We start from the raw sequence: 12,643 nt of genomic DNA, 5'->3' as shown, positions 1-12,643 counted from the left end.
ACAGAAATAAGCCCTTGCACCCCAGCAACCACAGGCCACTTTGAGGGAAGAATGCAGGCTGCAAACACAAGGGAGGGGATTACGAAGCAGCTGCTGCAAAGAAAGAGGCTTCTGTTTCCAGCAGCAAAAGGTTCCCTTGGCACAAAAATAAGCCCCGAGGCCACGTCTGATAAAAATTTCCTTCACTCCTGAGCCCTCCTCCCTCTGTTGATGCATCACCATTTCCACACTCCATCCCTTAGAGGCTGCTCCTCCGCCACCAACACCAGGTGATGGGGACACGACAGCAGCGCTGACACCATTTGGCTGTGTGCTTTCCAATAGCACAAACACGTGCTGTGACGTAGGGCACAGACCTCAACTTATGGCAGCCTGGAGCATCACAGCCTCCATGTGCTACTCATAAAAGCAACATGAAGAACTGCTTTGCAGCGCATTTCTCCTGTTTTTCCCCTTTCTCCTCAGCTCCAAATGAATGCATTTGGCTGGGGTGAGAAAAGGGGGAGAAGGACACTGGGAGTTATTCACTTATTGCAGCCCTTTTTACATCGCATTTTCCTCCCCTTACAACCTGGCCCTGGCTGGTTTCCCAAGCAAGAACAGAGAGCCGGAGGTCCATCCATCTCTATTTAAATGCCTTTTGCACTGAATTGAGTAACTGTACCTCTATTTTACTCCGAGGCTAAAGGTGACTAACTTAAAGGTGATTATCTTTTGTTAATAGCCTACATTAGTGAGCGAGATCTCGGAATTACCTTTGTAATCCTTCCTCACGCTTTAATGTTGCTATTATTAATATTGCTCTTTAAAACACACTTCTCTCCTGCCATGTAGAGACAGTGGCTGCTGGTTCTCACAGAGATGGTGGTAATGTACCTTCCATGACCACTGGGGAGGATCCTGGAGCATCGCACACAGCTGTCTGTGCAAGCACTGTCATGAAGGAGGCAACTCAGGATGGATGGACACTCAATAGGGACAGCACAGATTCTATGCTGTCCTTCACCACTTTTCACTATTTAGACAAAACATTTTACCTTTTAAACGAACCCATCCTCAGCCTTCCATCCCACCGCAAGCCCCAGGGCTCAGTGGCAGGGCTCCTGAAATACCCCATCAGGGAATCCCTGCCAAGCATAAAGAATTGGCATGAAGCTTATATTTTCCATGGCCTCGATTTTCTGCTGCTTCTGCTCTAACAAATGACATCTGTCAAGCTTTCTTTGCATTGTCTGCTCAGCACTGCCCTACTGAGGACTCCATGCAAGGGAGATCACCCCTACCCACGGAGCTCCTCTTCCCCACAGGGACACCTTCTTGTACCCACGTTTCCATAAGCAAAACAGGACTGATTTGAATAATGCTAACAAGTTACCAGGATAACGTAGCAACAGAATTGACATGCATTCATCTGCTCTAACTGAACTACACTTCTCACAAATGTACATACTGCATGCTGCTTCCAACATCTCTGCCTGTTCTTTCTTCTCTTTCTCCTGCATTTATATTACTTTTTGCCATCTCTGATGCAGAGGAAACGAATTAAAGGTTTGGAGGGAAGCGTATAATTTGCTTCAAGACAAGCTAGCATTTTCTAACATCATCAGCATTGTACTCAGGTATGAAATGTGCAATTTTACCAACAAATTCAAGGTAAAAGGTAAAACGCTTGCTATTAAAGATAAAATGTTATGAACTTTTAATGCTAACTATTATTATTGAACTATTATTATTAAATACCCAGACGTAGAGAGAAGAAATACATTTCCCATACTAAGCTTTAAGCTGTGAGGTAGATAAACAAATGACATACTTTTTCCACATAAAATGTACATTAGAATACTATTATTAAGCTTCAAACATCGAGCATTGAGATGTAAGGAACCAGCCGTGCCACCTCATCATCACACACTACTTTCCAGCTGTGTTTGACACCTTTTGTGACCCAGAAGGCAACAAAAGGGCAATGGAGCTGTGCAGGGTCTGGAGCACAAGTCTTATGGGGAGAAGCCGAGGGATGGGATGGATCAGTTTGGAGAGAAGGAGGCTCAGGAAAGAGCTCACTGCCCTCTACAGCTCCCTGACAGGAGGTGGTGGTGAGGTGGGGGTCGGCCTCTGCTTCCAGGTAACAGTGATAGGATGAGAGGTGATGGCCTCGAGCTGCACCAGGTGATGGTCAGGTTGGATATGAGGAACAATTTCTTCTCAAGAAGAGTGGTGATGCACTGGCACAGGCTGCCTGGGGAGGTGTGGAGTCACCGTCCCTGGAGGTGTACAAGAAAAGAGTAAATGTTGCATTGAGTGACATGGTTTAGCTGCATGGTGATGAGAGACTGATGGTTGGACCTTAGTGGTCTTTCCAACCTTAATGACTGTATGATTCTATGATTCCAGAGCCCGTTTTCCACTTGCAGGCAGCCAGCTTGCACCAGCTTGCACCTTTTCTTCACTGGAATTAGTCTAAATTGCTGTGCTGTGCAAGGTAAGCACATTCTGTTGTGTCGAAGACATCAAAATAACACATTTCAAGCCACACCTTCCCACTTGCATCAGACTGAGTGCAACACCACTACGGTCAAGAGCACTGAGCCAGGAAGCATCACCAACCAACCCCACGGCAAACCCCTCCAAGGGACACGGTCAGTGGGCAGTATTGGTGGTATATATATATATACACTTACATATAGGTGAATGGTTGGATTAGATGACCTTAGAGGTCTTCTCCAACCTTAATCATTCCACGATTCTAAATAGCTTCCATTTTTGTGGCTGCAATCAGTCAGCCTGGCTGACTGCTCAGCAGGCCCAACACAACGCTCATATCTCACATTTGGTTTTTAAGCAGGAGTTCAGCAAGCGGAGGGAAATGCTCTGAGCAGCAAAAGGGAGGAAAAAATATATGAGAAAAAAAACGTGGAAACGTCTGTTTCAGAAGAAAAGTGCTTGGTTTTTGAGAATAAAAAGCTTACCAGTCAGAAATTTTCCAGTGTTCCCATAAAAAATGAAAGCTGTAAAAAAGGATTTTCAATTCCAAGACATACATCTTTTCAACTGAAAAGCTCTCACATGTAAATAGTTTCGTTCAGCCATGATGTTCTGGCTTTGAGTTACTGATAGAGCATGGATGGTTTTAGAAAACAGCAGATACATTCCAGAGAAATTTGTATCGCATTAAATCTACTATTATTATTGTTGTTGTTTTAAATGAAAATAACATTTTGGAAGAAAAGTTTCAACCCCAGCTGTGGTTAGGAGCTCTGAATGTGCCCAGGACTGACTTCTCCTCACCTCTGAATGACATCTGTCATCAGCCTTCAATGGGACTCAGCTCTCCCCTGGAGATGACACAAAGGTTCCACATGCTTGCTAATACCAGGCTCACAGCCTGTGGTTCTACAAGCACCTGTAACAGAAAAATAAGCTTCAAAAGAAGAAAACAAGCAGCCCCAAGCTTGATGCCCAAATGTGCTATTTGTGAAAGGAAGCTTCCAGAAGTTGGCTAATTTTAGAACCTACATTTGGATAATTTGGCCAACGCTGGAGAACAAGACTGAAAATGCCCCCAGAAGCCAGGTCCTTAAAAAATATTCCATGCTTCTTTCTCTCTGGCACGTAGAAAAACCACAAGAAAAGTCTTTCCTCAGGTTCTATGAAATCTCAGCTCCCAGCTGGACTGGAGAAGAGCAAAGGCAAGTGGAAATGAAAATCTGGAGTGACGTTCATACGGCTGAAGTTTTTGTCTGGATTTGAATGAAAGATGGAGAGAAAGGCAAATTCATGGGATAAAGGAGATGGAAGGGAAAAAGGCAGCTTGCATTTCAGCAGGAAGCTTCAACAACCTTGAATTCTGTAAGGGCTGAACAGGATGGAATTAGATCACACACCATCTCACCAGCAGCAAAGACAGTTTGAACTGGAAAAAGCTCAAACTACCTACACTGAGAGATAAATGAAGAATGAGGTCCAGCTCAGCAATCAAACCCACACCCAGAACCAAACACACTCTTGTCCACTTACCTTCAGACTGAGCAACACTCGCTCTGAATGGGGTAAAAATCCCCTGGAACCACTGAAGGCATGGACATGGCACATAAAAGGAGCCTGACTCATCTAACCTGCCTTCCTGGACAGCACGAAGCTGGGTGCCCAACACCCATGTGGTGTTTCTCCTCTCCCTTATGCTGATGGGTATCACGCTGCTCCCCACTCTCACAGGGTCTCCAATCTCAGCTTTTTCATATCCCCATCCAAAACAGCCCCATCAAGACCAAGAGGATTGCAAGCCCTTGTGCATGGCTCACCAGCAGCACGTTGGAGTTTGGCTGAGCAAGAAGGTAAAGCGAACCACGGGTCGAACATGCAACAAGTATTTTGATTTAAAGAGTTGTGCTGGGGTGAGAATGCACATGCGGGTTGGAAGGAAGCAGCCTGGAAGGGGGGTTTCCTTCCTCAGCTCCTGCCATCTGGCAAAAGGCTGTGGAAGTCATCTGATGCCACGCAGAGAGGTTGGGGAGGACCCCATGGCACGGGGAACAGCCAGGGCTTTGTATGGCTCCACGTGTTTTCCTCCTCAGCCATAGAGTGAACTCACCAGAGGATCCCCGCAGACTTCAGTGTCTTGTTCATGGGCAGCCAATGGTGAGGAGGAGAACACAGCCAGGGTTAGGGAATGGATCACCTCCCTAGGATGCCTGTTTCAGTGACTGACCGCCCAGAAGGTAAAAAACTTTTCCCCAGTGCCCAGCCTGAACCTCTGCTGGCACAGCACTGCGCACAGTTCCTCTTCCTGCAGTCCAGCACATGAAGTAACCTGCACTGAACTGCATCTGAGGTTCTCTTAAAGCAATCACCAGGAGACTGGACAACGGATGCAATTGTATCCCAGTAAGTGTGAGAGCACCTGGACCAGTTTGAGCCCAGCTGTACACAGCAAAGATTCCTGACAGCAACTACAGGACGGATTTAAATTGATGTGGTTAGCTCAGCACTGTCCTTCTTTGTAAGTGAATGTGACATTTTCCAACAAGTCCTACCCTTACTGCAGCTTCACACTGCAATAAGACATACACACAGAATATCCTCAGGCCCCAGTACTGCGGGTATGATTCCCTAGTATCATCAGTTTGGAGCAGTCAACCAGCGAGGCTCTTTTTATTCCCATTTTTCTATGCTCCATTTTCAAAGTCCATGGGAACGAACCACACAAGAGCATTCAAAAGAAGGCATGCACACACCAAATCTGTTGGCTGTTGCAGCTCCTTAAAATATATTCCCCAGAAACTGCCAATGAACTAAGAACTATTGGGAGCAACACGCTGTGCACAAAGCAACCTGGAGCTGGATGAAGACAACCTTTGGGTCTTGTCCTGACTCCATGTCCCACAGTTTCAACAGACCAGGTGCTGTCTTCCCCATGCTAACTCAACAAAAGCAGCAGCTCTTACCTGGAAGATCTGTGTGGTGTAGCAGGACATCAGAGCCTGGATCCCAAGAGTAAAGATGGCTGCAATGGATCTAAATGCTGATCTAAATCCTGAGCATTCAGGAGTGTTTGCAATCTGAACAAAGCGTGCTTTTCAGGCCCAATGTCTCTTGCTAGCTGAACATACACTAAACACAACGGGTCCCACCTCCTGCTTGGATACATTACATGTGATGCCATAGCACAATTTGTTACCAGCATCATTCAGACTTTCCCATTCTCAGATGTCATTGCTTGCTCTACATTTTCAGCCTTTCCTGGACAGGAGGTGGCAGCAGGTCAATGCCTCTCCTTCGCTGCTGACCTCGCCATCCACTGTGAAAACAAAACCTCACCTCCTTCCATCTCCAACCTCACACTCTGCAACCCGAGCCTTTTCCGCAGCACAGCAGCTCAGCCTTTGCTGCTCTCAGTAGGAACCACACTGGCTCCATTAATCATCTTCCCCCTGCCTGACACCCAGGCATCCCACCTCACATGTTGCTGCTGGCATCCCCACTTCTGCACCATGCACATCCAACGCCGTTTGTTCAGCCTCACCATTTACAAGCTGTAACACGCTGGGCTGCACTGTATCCCTTTTCCTACTCAGATACAGTTCTAACAACAATCTGGATGAGATCACATAGAGAGGAAATGGCACTTTCTGCCTGTTCTGAGGACCAAAATGGCAGCATTATGCTGTGAAGTGCCACAGACATTTGATAAAGCTATTATTTCTATAAAGCCATATTTGGAACCATTCCCTCCCTTCCCAAAGCAAAACAAGAGGAGGGGGTTTTCTCTTCATGTCTGCAATACAACGAGGACAAGGTGGTGGTGTGGCAGGAGTCAGTCACTTCTCCCAGGTAACAGCGACAGGATGAGAGGAAATGGCCTCATGATGTACCAGGGAGGTTCTGTCTGGATTAGGAAGAACTTCTTCTAAAGAGCGGTGATGCATTTGGCACAGGCTGCCCAGGGAGATGAGGGGGAGGTATTCAAGAACCGTGGAGATGTGCGACTTAGGGACATGTACTACTGGCCAATACTGGCAGCAGGTATATAGCATATGAGATGATCTTAGCGGCCTTTTTCAAGCTTAATGATTTTAGGATTCTGTGAATGAGGTAGAAGCATCTTCTCATGAAATGAACAGCTGGCAAAGTCCAGGTACAGACCAGCTGATTGCTTCCTATCAGCCATGCATTGCTCACTCCCCTCCTAGCAAGCACAGCAGACACAAACAACTTCTCTACAGCTAAAAACATGAATTCAGCTTCCATAAGACCCAGCACTTGGGAACAGTGCTGCTAAGCTCCCCTGCCTCTTTCACAGCCGTGTACAACTGGGACAGACAGAACACCAAGCCCAAAGCCCAACACGATCCTCTCTGGAGGGAAATTTCAACTTTTCAGCCAAAAAGTGCAAACGGTGTCCCAGAGTGCTTTGAACTTAATGAGGCGTGTTATTTTTAACTTTTATAGATGAATATGTCATTAAAAGCAAAGATATTTCTAGGAGAGGGAAGAAAAAAAAGCTGAATTCCCTGCAGTTTGGACTCCTTTGAGACCACCTCTACTTTCAGCATGAGACAATAGGTCATAAAAAGAAGACAAACACACTGGGCATCTTCTTCCTTTTCACAAATGGCATCATAGCGTTGCTTCCTCTCATTTAAAACATTATTTGGTATTCCTGTGCGACCAAGAGCCGGGTCTCCCCTTGCCAGCACGGCCATCTGAAGGCAGCACGTGGGAACCCAGCCCAGGGCAGATGGCTCCGTACCCAGTCAGGCACAATAACCATCAGTCAAAATCCATAATTGTAAATTGAACTGAATTGAAAGCTCTGTGCAGGCAAGGAATTTAGTTCATTTTGGGGTTTGTTTTATTTGTCCTAAGGGCTACTGGCGCAGATGAGAAGTAGGAGGGGAGCATGAAATCAATCTTGCTAGAACGGCTTCATCCCAGCAAAAACATCCACGCGCAAAGTAGCTTGCAGCAAACGATCATCTGGTGGCTGGTTTTGAGTTATAGCAGCACAAAGTTGGGCTCTAACTCCATCTCTGGGCACTCAAGCACTCTGCATCAGAAGCACTTGCAATCCAAAGATGTAGTTTTCAGTGCCAAGAGAAATCGGGCTTCCTTCATACAGGATCTAAAGGTGGATTTAGGAACCGTTGTGGAACCACACCGAGAGCAGTTTTGCTCAAATCCTCCGTCCATCTGCTAATCTTCCGCCTCCCTCCAGGAAGCACGTGTCAATGGGACGATGGAATGGCTTTATCCACACAGATCTCACTGCTCCTCACTCTCCCCAGGCTCTCACATTGGTAAGTGTGGCTCCTCAGAACTCACAATGTGAGGAATGCTGAATTTTCTCCAGGAAAAACAAACTCATCTCCCAGGTCAGGGAAATGTGACTCAGCTGTAACATTAGCAAAGCCTCTTTTGGACAGAGGTGAAGAAGGCAGACATAATCACCATTCTTCCCTTGGTCTAATCTGCTGTGGCTCTGGTGCAGATCCCAGAATCCATCCCAGCAGCACCATTACAGCATCTCCAAAGAGGCATAGGAAGGATGAAGGCCCCAGCTCTGCTCCACTTAGAGGCAAACGCCCATTCCTAAACTCTACAGCTCCCAAAGCTGCCAGATATTGCTTCCCCTCAATAGCACTGGGGACTAGTGGTATAGGGGTATCCTAGGACTTGATTTACTGAAGGATTACCAAACATCACTGGGAAGCTTTCAAGCCAAGCACACATTGCATTCCCAGATGTTCTGCAGGAACAGCATGATCTGCTCTGTTTGCACCCCTTTCCTAAGGGCAATCTGCAGCCACATCAGTGCCATTGCCCTGGCAACAGAAGGATGCAACAGGAGCCAGAGCACAGCTGGGAAAAGAGCAAATAGACCTGGGCAAAAGAGTAGCACGTGTTTGGCAGCACCCCCTACATGCACACTGGGCAGCGAGGACCATCCTGCAGCAAGGAGCCCTCCTCAGAACACTTAGCAACCAATAACCAGAACAAGATCTCCAGTTCCTGGTCAGACCAGAATCCACCACGGGAAAAACGGGAGGGAGCAGCAATCCCAGAACTGATGGTGACAGAGAGCAGCTGTGCTTGTGTGTTCCCAGGGAGCACGAAGGCTTCAGGATGCCTTTGCCATTCTTCTGAAAAAGACACACAGTGAAAGCTTACTCCATGGTAGCAGTGTCTTGGTTTCAGCTGAGACATATACGATTTCTGACATGGGTGAGCTCCAAACCAGCTCTTTAACACTGCTGGCTTTAAATCTCTGCCTCTCTAGAGTAAGTCCTGATGGATTTATTCGAAGCACCAGGCTGGGTTCCCAAACGGTGCCAACCAGATTGGAGGCCAGTGGAGCACTGCCAATCTATACTAACTTTGTATTTACAAGTATTTACATCTACTTTCAATGGGTAGAATTTAGAGATTTGGAGAGGTCAAAGTGTTTAATGCACACTAAATCTCTCCAGATTATAAAAAGCAGCACTAAATCAGCAGGGTGAATAAAGGGGTAACAGGCTGACATTTCACAGGCCTCAGCTTTTGGATATGGGCCACAGCCAGGACAAAACCCACAGGCACGGCCCTGCAGCCTAACTTCAGGAAGCCATGCAGTGAGGTGATATCTACTTCAGTATTTAAGTCCTGAGGTGAATAAGGAGGCTGTCAGCTCAGGAAGCTTCGTGCCTCTTGGTTAGGCGGGCAGCCATGAATCATAGAACGGCCTGGGTTGAAAAGGACCACGATGCTCATTCAGCTCCAACCCCCTGCTGTGTGCAGGTCGCCAACCAGCAGCCCAGGCTGCCCAGAGCCACATCCAGCCTGGCCTAGAATGCCTGCAGGGATGGGGCATCCACAGCCTCCTTGGGCAACCTGTTCCAGTGCCTCACCACCCTGTGTTTGTGAAAAGCCCCATCCTTCCACCTTGTGCCACTCTGTGCAGGTTAGCTCACAAATGCTGTCTCTGAGCATCCCCACGCACACCAAGCTTCACTCCCGGCAGAAGGGAGGTCAGCGTGCTTTTCCTGAAGCTGACAAAAAAAATCATTGGAAGGGTGGCATTGCTTTTAAAAGGGGGTCAACAGCAGGTCATCAATAGAAGAAAATAGGTCATGGCATCTTAATTGGAAAATCATGAATTTGGGGCCGTCCTCATGACCATAACACAGCAAAGATCTTTGTTCCAAGCACTGGGCACAGCCAGCCCTGTTGGACAAAATAATTTTTCAGGCAAATTCTCATGGAATAAATCTTTTACGCTGAAGGGAACATTTTTCGGTACTCTGTTTTTTAACACCATTAACTTTAACTGTCAAGCCTGACAAGTATGGAAAAGTGTTTTCTTACAAAAGTTAATAGAAAAAAAAAACTAAAACGAGTTTTTTCTCGCTACAAATGAACTCCCCGTTTTGCCATTTAGCTCTAATTGCTATTTTTTTCTGTCCCAAATCTTTTTTCCTCTCCAAGATCTGGACTTTAAGGAGTCTGAGTAGACAGGCTTTAATGCTTGTTTATAGAACTTCTGTACCATGGGTATTTTGTAATGAACTCATTATATTTAAGAGAAGGATCTGTGAACAGCCACGACCTGTTAATCCCATTCACTCACACACTCCTGGTTTTCTCCCTACTGTTTCTAAGTGTCTACATGAGTCCTTCAACACATTCAGGATCCTAGAAATACACTGGGACTTGCAGATCCAAATCAAGACCTAAATTAACAGCCACACAGAGGTGGCACACAGCACACATCTGAGCAGGGCTGCATCCCTCCTGGCTTCACCTTCTGAGCAGTGCACCTGGGTTCAGGTGTCCCCTTAGTTGGTGGAGAGCATCCCCATCTCCAGACAGCACTGTGAGCGGACAGGGGACAAATCCAGTTATATAATAAATGAAAAATCTCCACGTGTAATAAACATATAAACTCCCCATATAATAAATAAATAATCCAGCTTAGCTGTGCAGGCAGATTGCAGCCCGCTGCAACCAGCCGGGCTGCAAAAGGATAAAGCCTCAAGTGATTTAAAACATGTAACTCCATTTGGAAACGTCCACACTGGTGGGATTTGTGTCAGTTTACCTCCGTAAGTCCCCAAACTGAGTTAAGCGGCTTCCCAAACCATCAGGGATCTCTTCTGTAGGGCTCCCAGGAGAGGCAGCCACCAGCATGCAGCTGTGTTTGCACTTCTCATTTCCAAGCAGGTGAAGGAATCAATACGAAGCTAAGTGAATTAATCTGGATCTAGAACGCTTTAATAAATAACAAGGCCTGCAGAAAACTCAGTCCCTGCTTCCTTGTTGCTTTCAGAAGCCTTCACCAAAACTGGTAAGAAGTGATTGCAGCTCCTAAGGCACTTCTGGATCAGCCTGGTTTTGTGGGACAGCCTCTGGTGTTGGTTTGAGCTCCTGGTGTCAGGGCTTGTTGGATGAATCCATTACAAAAACCAGAAGAGATCGCTGTGATTTCCACTTCTGATCTCCAGGATAACCCAAACCTTAAGACTTCCCAGAAACAATTCTTCCTAAAAGGAGAGTGGATATTTTTAGGAAAAGAAAAACACGTAAAAATTTCCAGCAAAGGGGAAGCTTCACGTTTCTCGGTGCGCTGTTAAGTGGCCCTGCTGCTCCCACCGCTGAAAACGTGTTTTATTTCTAGTCTGAATGTCCCCACCTTCAGCACCCCTCTGTTGGATCCTATTACGTTCATCTGCTGAGCTGAAGTCTGCCTTCACTTTGTTTCCATGCCTCCCTCCAGCAGCGTTCAGCTCTCACCGCCACCTTCCCTCACCAGACAGCCCAAACCTCCCGCCTCCAGAGGAAGATGTGCTTTCCCGTAACTTAATAATCCCTAAAACCCCTCTCTCAGTTCTCTCCAATTTATCAACATCTCCCTCAAACTACCAAAGTCCCAACTGGAAACTGCAGGAGGAGCACCTTCCTCCTTGTCTCCAATATTCCTCCCTTTCGTGCGGCCAAGGAAAACATTTCTCTCTCTTTTTTGCCACTCTCCCATGCAGGGTTGCTCCTCAGCTCAGGGTTCTCACAAATCTCCAGTCACCGACCCCCAGACACGGCCCAGCTATGTGGGCTCTATGAGAGCACGCTGCTTGTTTTCATCCAGGTTACTAATGGAATGTAAATCACGCTGCGCTGGTGATCTGTCCTCTAATTTATTTATCTCTTCTTCATATTTTGACCTCACCTCGAAGATGGATCAGCGATAACTCCTGGGCTCAATTAGAAACATGTCTGCCCACTGATGAATTCCCATTTAAAATCGGAGATGACAGCAGTTTTTTACCCATTCCAGAAGTGCCTAATTGGTTTTCTATCATTTGCGTTTTACATAAAAAGTTACTTGGAGCCAAGACAACACTTTCACGGGAGCTCAGAGTAATCTGGGCTGCAGCAAGGTCACCCAGCCGCCCTGCTGCTCAGAGCTCAGCCCCAGGCTGGTCCACCATACCCATGGCTCATGGAAGCCGATGACCTCACTATTATTACATTTATCAACACAACTTGTAATCTTCCTGGAAAAAAAAAAAGAAAAAAAAAACTAATTAGACAAGCACCATATTCTATAAGCCCATGTTGACTGACACTACTTACATTAATCCCTCTAATTCTTTACTAATTACATGTACTATCAGCAATTCCATTATTTTGTCTAGGATTAATGTCAGGCAGAAAAATCTGTAGTTATTTGAGCCACCTTGTTTATCCCTTAAAAAATAATAGCACTAAAGTAAACTTCTTCCACACAGGCGTAACCTGCTGGTATTCATTATCTCTAATTAAGAGCTACTATATAATACTCTTTCGGTATAAAGGGTCCTTTCTTGTTATAAGACCTACTCACAAAATCTTGCCTCTTCTCCTAAGAAACAGAAATATTTGTTGAACTCTTCAGGATGCTGTACAATATTACCAGTGCGATCGTTTTCATGTAGCACTGATCTATTGTAAACTTAATTATATCATTCGAGAAAGAGAACTGCATTTCTATGGGGATTTCATTTTGAAAGCCATATGTTGGAGCCTTGTACTGCAAATACTAAAAATGTGCTCGGAATTCCTAAAATTACACTTGAAAATATCCAGACACAGAAACAATCGCATCTAACACAGAAGAAATTCTATATCGGGC

Source organism: Tetrao urogallus (genome assembly GCF_951394365.1).
Source record: "Tetrao urogallus genome assembly, chromosome: 18".
Classification (NCBI taxonomy): Eukaryota; Metazoa; Chordata; class Aves; order Galliformes; family Phasianidae; genus Tetrao; species Tetrao urogallus.
The sequence above is the reverse complement of the archived record's forward strand: the minus strand, read 5'-3'. Positions refer to the sequence as shown.